General features: G+C 38.8%; 1 non-coding gene across 1 annotated transcript; it reads right to left on the bottom strand.

The window, feature by feature from the left end:
• Nucleotides 1-5,389: 5,389 nt before the first annotated feature.
• Nucleotides 5,390-5,462, bottom strand: trnaf-gaa. The gene has a single exon. It is a non-coding gene; the product is annotated as a tRNA-Phe (tRNA).
• Nucleotides 5,463-8,140: the final 2,678 nt, after the last annotated feature.

Genomic DNA, 8,140 nt, shown 5'->3' with positions numbered 1-8,140 from the left:
ATGAGAGGAAAGATTGGACCCTGGATTTTCTGGCTAACGTACAAGAGAAGGTTCAGACTTAAATGTCCTGGCGTTGTCCCAGTGTCCCAACGTTCCAAAGCGCACTTTCTGCAGATTTCTGCAGGGTGTGGCTTGTACACAAAATTCCTAAAAAGATATTTATCATTCTTGAAGTGAATCCTGGTGTAGGCCAGACAGATGCAAGAAAAAAAACAACTTTTGGATGCACTATCGAAAAACATTACAAAAGACCTCATCTCCACTTTATAGAATATAGCATAGAATTCACATGCATGCACACTGTATATACCCCAATGAGGTACTGCAACGATTTTATATAATAATAATACTATGAGATAAAAACATCGTCATAATGTAATTTATACTATATGATGACAAATGATAAAAGGAGATGGAGCTTATGTCTCAAATCTTATCGTTTGCATAAGTTTATACATTACTACACTATATGATGTCATTTTCTGACTTCAATGAGATGTTGTGACGAGGTCGTGATTTTTCAATCTCTATAATATTCAGGTCATGTCTTTAGTCCTATCGGTTGCAGAGCTCCAATCTAGAAAAATGCATTTTGGAGCTTACATGATGTCATTTTATTAACGTCTGTCTAACTTTTTCAAGACGTCACTTACAATAAAAAAATTGTTGATTTTTCATATGATGGGGAAGAATTTTCGGATCAACAGAAGCATAAAATGTCTTTGTAGCTTTAATATTTGCATTATTTGATATCTTGGAAAATGTGTCTTTCAGACCACACTTTTGTTGACCTCGATCTTTTACCTTTGACCAAGCAGCCAAAATAGTCAATCATCTGGAAATACACACACACACACACACACACACACACACACACACACACACACACACACACACACACACACACACACACACACACACACACACACACACACACACACACACACAGAAGTGAGAACAATACCTTGTTTCCGACTATGCAGTCGCACAGGAACACTTTTCACTTTGGAAAACTTGATCTGATAGTTATAGTCTGTTATATGTTGAGATAACAGAACAATAGAAGCTGCTGCGACTTCAAACAGGAATAACTACAGGTTTCATTTCAGTCCGTTGCTGACAGGAAACATCTGAGTTAATCTGTAATTGACGCATTGAATGCACTGAACTTCCTGCTGACTCAGTTGGGCACAGTTCCAGAGAAGCAGGACTAATCCTGAAAAAAACCTGAAAGAACTTCACTTAACTGAAAACAAAAATGTGTTACCTCCATGGAAATGAAACAGAAACTTGACTGAGATTGTTTTGCTCTGACACACCTGATGGCAAACAGAGCTTTGCAAATGGACCTGTCTTAATAGGAGAAGAGTACAGACTGGAATGGTTGAGCCCCCATCCCCTGCCTTCTTATTTACCACCTACACAAGAAGATTTTTTATTATTTTCAACATTGTACTGCCTGCAAAATTTCATAACAGCTCTGAAGGCACTGATAATACAGCTGGAAATGGTTTCTAAAATAAAAAATAGAGTTAATTTGAGGAACAAACTAAAATTAAAAATACCCTGTCTCTTCTCCTGCATTTTTAAAAAACCATGCAATGGCAGTAATTGCTCAAATAATATAACAGTGTCTGGCTACTAAAGAAAAAAATGTTTTACACGTATTTTGGATAAAAAAGTAAAATTTGTGAAAACATCTCCATAGATCCCCCTTTAAAAACCCATGTTTCGTCTCTTTGCAACCTGCTAAACCTGATTTAGAAATATAATAAAACCATAATTGCCACTAAATAAATACATTGATGTGTTTGAGTGGGTGATAACACTATGTATGTTAGAGTCTCTCCAAGGTCAGTAATTATAGATAAAAACACATACTTCCAGTCTGGACATTAGCAGTTAGCTGTTAGCCATTATCCAGCCCCTCAGGGTTACTCTGTGGCTGACAACAGTAAGGCCGCTGTTAGCTGTCCAGGACTAGAACAGGTACAGATGGGCTTATTCTCTCCTGATATCAGGGGATCAGACTCAGTCTTTGTGTGTTTGGCATCCAGCTGATAGCTTCAACAGAGCAGCCACTGTCTGCGCTCGATGTCTGAACATTCAAAAGACTGTTCAGTATCTGTCTTTTTGTGTACCGGACTTTTCTCCTTCAGTTCATGTGTTGCTCTGGGGCGCCAGTCATCCTGTTTCCTACCCCGGGCTCAACAGCGATGTTACCAGTGCAGTCCAGCACACTGAGGGCTACAGAAAGACAATCTGAGGTCTGAAAAGAGGAAGTGCATTTGGGAGTGGGCTGGCTGAATTCAGGAAGTGGACTTATCATGACGATCTGCACAGCGAAACAAAGCATTCATCCTGTCCTCTCTCTCTAGCTCTGAGATACAGTGTCCTCATAACTGCTGAGTCTAAGACATCTGAGTCTGCTCATGTCTTAAGAAAGGACGATCACAAGATGCAACGGCTGAGACAAGAGAAAAAATGTGGTCTTTAGTGCAACAGAGATTACAGGTGTGACACACTTTTACTGACGTTGATTTATATGTAAAAGTAAATAAGAAACAAATTCAAACACAAACGCCCGTTCTGTCTAGTTCACAAAGCAGCCGACACAAAAACACAAAAAAAGACGCGTCACGTGTCATGTTCACAGTGCACTGAGTTCAATCTCCCCTGGGAAAGGTGAGTATAAATAAACTAAGGAGTGGTGTCTTAACTGGTGGACTGTCGTGAGCATAGAAACAGGTCTGGTAGGTACGTTAAGGAAAACCCAAAGAGAAGTTGAGGTGAATAAACAGACAGATACTTAACTGAGTACACGGATGGAAATACACAGACACGTGGTCTTTGTAGACAGGGGAGAGAGTGAGGAAGTACACACACGCACGCTCACACAACCAGTGACAACCCAGTGCGCACACACACACACACACACACACACACACACACACACACACACACACACACACACACACACACACACACACACACACACACACACACACAGACGTCTCCAGGCCTTCAGAGGACACTACATTGACTTATTAGAGGCTACTCTGTCTAACCCCTACACTATCTTTGCCTTAAAATTGAATGATTTACAGGGATTTGTTTTTTTGCTTTTTGTCACCAGAAGGAAGACAAGTACCGATAATGTGGCTTTGTAAACAGATTCAGTTCTCAACAACATCAGTTCTACCTACATGCACACACACTCACACACACACTCACATACACACACACACGACTGCACACAGTTTGTCCATGACAACTATGAATCACTGAATTACATAAAATCCAAATGCATAAAATGTTTAGCATGGAAGTGCGTTTAACAACAAGATGATGGAACAACAACACAAGCAGCTTTAATAGGTGGAAAATAAACAGTGCAGTTATGTTCTAAGGAGTTGTCATGAGAGAAATAATTGTTTAAGAGATAATTGATTAATTAGCAGCATGCAACGTTCCAAATATGCAAGAGTGTTCTACCTCTGTATTACCAAGCAGCATTTTTGGTTGGTGACATGTTAGGTTCAACCCTGAGATCACAACAGTGGCTAAATCACCACGGTAACTGCTGCACACCTAACCTGCTCCACTGCAGGTTAACTTCAGAGGATCAGATCAAAACCTGCCAACAGACTCACTACTGACCAATCAGATCACTTAAAAACCAAACATCGTTTCTACAGGTTTCTACAGGTTCCCAAAAAATAAAAAGCAATATTTTAAAAAATAGCTTTTAACAAATGGTGGGAGAGTTTAACACACAAAATAACACAATCAATACATCAGAACTATTAACTAAATGAATCGAATAATAATAGTGCAGCCTAAAACCTTTTTAAATGCCTGATGTCTGTTTGAAATTTTTTTAAATCAACATAATAAACCCTGAGGTGAATCTGTCATGAAGAGGTTCTGTTCAATGATTTATTAACCAAGATCGCCACCTGGTGAATATTCATGTGAACTGGTTTTCTTTTTAGGTGTAAACACATGGATGTACAGTTGGTTTGTATAAATATTTTCTACTTGCAGTATTTGTTCAGCAGTTGTACATTGTACCGGCAACAGGGACATATAAAATATATGACAGAGGAGGAAAGTATCAAGGAACATATCTAAGTAGAAGCTGGAGAGAATTTTAGTCACCTATTTGAATAGTGTCTTTATTTAATTTACCTTTATTTAACAACATTTATTTTTTTAAATAAACCTTAATTACTTTTTATTTACATTCTGGCATCATAAATTCTGGCATTAATAAATATCTTGAATCAATTATTGTATCATTTCTTGTTTATAATTTTAACCAACTCAGAGTACATCTTGAATTTAGCCCAAAATAATTCAATTGACGAGCGAGACCACAAGATCTTGGCTTTATGGATGTGAAATTTTCCCATTAGATTTATTCAGCTGACAACGCATTGAGCTTTGTCATTTTTAGCCATGCTGTTTCCAAATTAATATTGGAAAAATGGTTCTTCCATACACTGTTTTGTCACAGATTTATATTAAAATTATTATACAAGTTTCTAAATCCCTGTAAAAGTTATATATGTGTTAACCATGTACACAAACATTGTAACGCATTTCAAAATAAACAGAGAAATGAAACCACTTAACCATAATGAAAACATTTCACTTTGTAAATATGCTTCTATTGTTTTGTCTTCAAATACCCTACAGTCATTGTTTTTAGAAAAGGTAAAAATAAGGAGGCCTCATCTCGTTATCATGACTTCAGAGAAGATAAGTGAATCGTTTATTAGTCCCACAACAGGGAAATATTAAACTATCTAATAGCTTGTATTGTTTATTGCTGGGGCTGTTGTAGGTTATAAAAGTATATAGCTCTTTCTGGTAAGAGTAAAATAAGGCCGAGCCCCTCACAACTCCTGCTGCAGTTGACTTACACAATTTCTTCCCCACTGAACATTCCCATTCTTCTGAACATTTTACACTCTTTGGAAATATTACTTATTTACTCTCTGTCTATAGTCAGTTGTGTTAGTTTTACAAATTTCTTGCTGCTAATACTTTTTTACAGTTTTATTTACATGTTTTAATATTTTTACGCTTATATATCTGCCGCCTATCTTCTTTTAAATCAATGCTGAGGACATCCCTGTTTGCTACGGCCTTTTAAGAAAATCAAATAAGTACTTGATTCCCTCACTACACTGTTAATTTCACTTTCATTTCTAGTTTGAATGCACCATTTTTAACCGTCTTTTGAATGATGTTGCTTTTTTATTGTTCTACATAAAGATATATAATAAACTAATTTCTTCGCCTTCATATTATCTTTTTTGTCGTCATCTTCAAAGCGACCGGACGAGTTCAAAAAGGCGAAAAAAAATGTCCATTATACCTCTGCCGAAACCCGGGATCGAACCAGGGACCTTTAGATCTTCAGTCTAACGCTCTCCCAACTGAGCTATTTCGGCGGATGATGATACGTAGCATCCCATTTACTTTATATAACCGCGACCGGAAGAATCTAGTATTTCTGTAATGGTGGTGATCATAGTTTGAATCTTTTCTCCGCCTCTCGCCCATTAACACCTGAGACTTGCTCCCGCCATGACCCACAAAGCACAAGCTAATGGGCCGCAGCAACCTCTTCAACTCTGCTAACACTACAGGTCGTTTAGAACAGAGGAGAATCTCCTGGAAACTTTTCAAGACCCAAGAGATTCGCTCTAAAAACAACATCCGAGAGAAAGGAAAGAAAACGTCACCTGGAACAATGGCTCCCGTAGAAATACGTGGGCAGTTGCGGTTGTTTTGACGTCTGAACGCAAGATGGCGCCATTGCAGACCAAAACAAACTGGTTGTCTTATGGGTGTCTGATCACTGAGGGTTACAACGACAGAAGAAACATGTATGGTGCTTCTTTTAAAGTGCAATTCAAGACATTATGAAAGTGTTCTGCCACCTTCCTATTGTAAGTGATATAATCAACAAGTTTGCTGTTTAAGTGGAAAGACATGACATTTATATTAGAGCAAGACATTGTTTTATTGCTCACACTTTGTTTCTTGTTGTTAATAAATATACTGAACATATTTTATATCATTGCTTTTGTCTTGTACGTAGGCCAAAATACAGGAAAGCATGCATCCTCATTGGTTTAATCATCCGACCTCACAGGAGAAGTAGATTGTATGAGAATATTCAGTGTATTTAACATGTTTATGGTATTTATACAGTTTTAAATTCGGGGGGAAATCAACATGAATTCCGTCCGCTGATTAAATCCTCATTTTTCCATATACAGAGTGCTCCTGGAACAAGACGTTGATGAAACGTTGCAGCATCAGATAACATATTACTCATATCAAATCTCAAGGCCTCTGCAAGAACCGGGACCAACAGGTACATAAAGTCCTGTCAACGCACTGACAGCCTATGGTTTTTTATTCTCTCCATTACTGAGCCACTACAGGTTGAATTATTTGCTATAAATCACAGAAGAAGGGAGCGACTTGAAACACGTCCTTGTTGGCTTCTTTGACACGTGGCTTGGGTGTTTTTTGGATGATATCCCTATTATCACAGGCAGGAGCAACATTGTACAACTCTCATGAGCCTCAGTGGTAGACAAAGTTGTTTCTTCATTTTTGTATATTCTTGTCAAGCTTTATTCAAATTATTCTGTATTAACTTTTACTACTGGTATTTCTCTTTTTTTCTAATGGGCTTCTGCAGTGATGCAGTGCTGTCCCTTTATTAGTCATATGATGTCCCGATGCCAGATTCTATGCCTCCCATCCCCTTCCCTCTTTTCCCACTAATCTCCCCTCCGTACTGCGACTCTCTCTCTCTCTCTCTCTCTCTCTCTCTCTCTCTCTCTCTCTCTCTCTCTCTCTCTCTCTCTCTCTCTCTCTCTCTCTCCCCCCTCTCTCTCTCTCTCTACGTCTCTGTCTCACATTTTGGTTCCTCTGTCACCCCCAAGGTGACTTTCCTTCCTCCTCAGACACTGCAGCTGTTCGTGGCTTTGTTCTTGAAGGCCCGAGTGTGGATAAGAGATGAGAAAGATGCAGACTGGCAGAATAAAGAGGAGCAGAACCAGAGGAGGAAACAGGGGTGTAAAAAGAGGAGGAGACTGATGAGCGTATCAAGTAGTGTGGAGGAGTCTTCAGTGTCAATTCACTGCACAAATCAGTGAGGCAACAAAGACACACACACACACACACACGTCTCATGTGCAGACAAATTTGCTCTAGTTAAAATGAAAAATTCAAGCGTTCACATCAAGGGAATGAGCTGCCTCGACAGATGCTTACCTGGCTAACAAGTTTCCTCTTTATTATGGTGATTAGCACAGTTGTCACATCACAGCGAAGCGTAGTGAGGGATCAATACAGCCAGCACTAAATACTGAAAGTAGCTGGGAAAGAGTTTCTAAATTTAGGGATCAGAGAAATGCTGAAAAGCAGTGACAGCTGGAACAAGGAGACAAACGTTTGGACAGTGAGGTGCAGAGGATGAGAGATGTCGGACACTCCCAAGTCACCGGGATGAGTCCCAGCAGCTCCCTCCCAAAATAGCTGCAATTGTGATGGAAGGCTTTTGACAAAACCTCCTTTCTGAAAGGGCTCCTGCTCGTGAAAGTGACAAAATTGGCATATTCCTCCATTTACACATCATTACACAGCATCTGCTGGTCGAGGCAGATGGCCGCCCACCCTGAGTCTGGTTCTGCTCTCTAGGTTTCTTGCTGTTGAAAGGGAGGTTTTTCTACTGTCTCCAAGTGCTACTCATTGTGGGAAGTGTTGCGTTACTATTGTTACGTCTCAACCTTGCTATGTAAAAGGCCTTTATTTAACCCTAACCCTACAATAGTAGTGATATGGCCCTATGAAGATAAAATTGAATTGAAATACCCTGCATTAAGAAAATGGTTGGTTGGTTCAAAATGGCAACAAAAAAAATTTAATCTTTGTAAAATAATACTGTAAATAATTTGGATTGTGAAGTCTGTAATTGTTATACTTTAAAGAAACACACTCACAGGTAAATAAAAAAGAAAACAATGTTCCATTTCTTCTGGATTTATACATTTTTCCTCCGTAGGCTATTGCTTTTGATTCCTTTTTTGTTTAAAAGCATCTGAAATAG

The sequence above is a fragment of the Hippoglossus hippoglossus genome, chromosome 5, assembly GCF_009819705.1.
Source record: "Hippoglossus hippoglossus isolate fHipHip1 chromosome 5, fHipHip1.pri, whole genome shotgun sequence".
NCBI classification, from domain to species: domain Eukaryota; kingdom Metazoa; phylum Chordata; class Actinopteri; order Pleuronectiformes; family Pleuronectidae; genus Hippoglossus; species Hippoglossus hippoglossus.
This window is presented reverse-complemented; position numbering and strand designations above follow the sequence as displayed.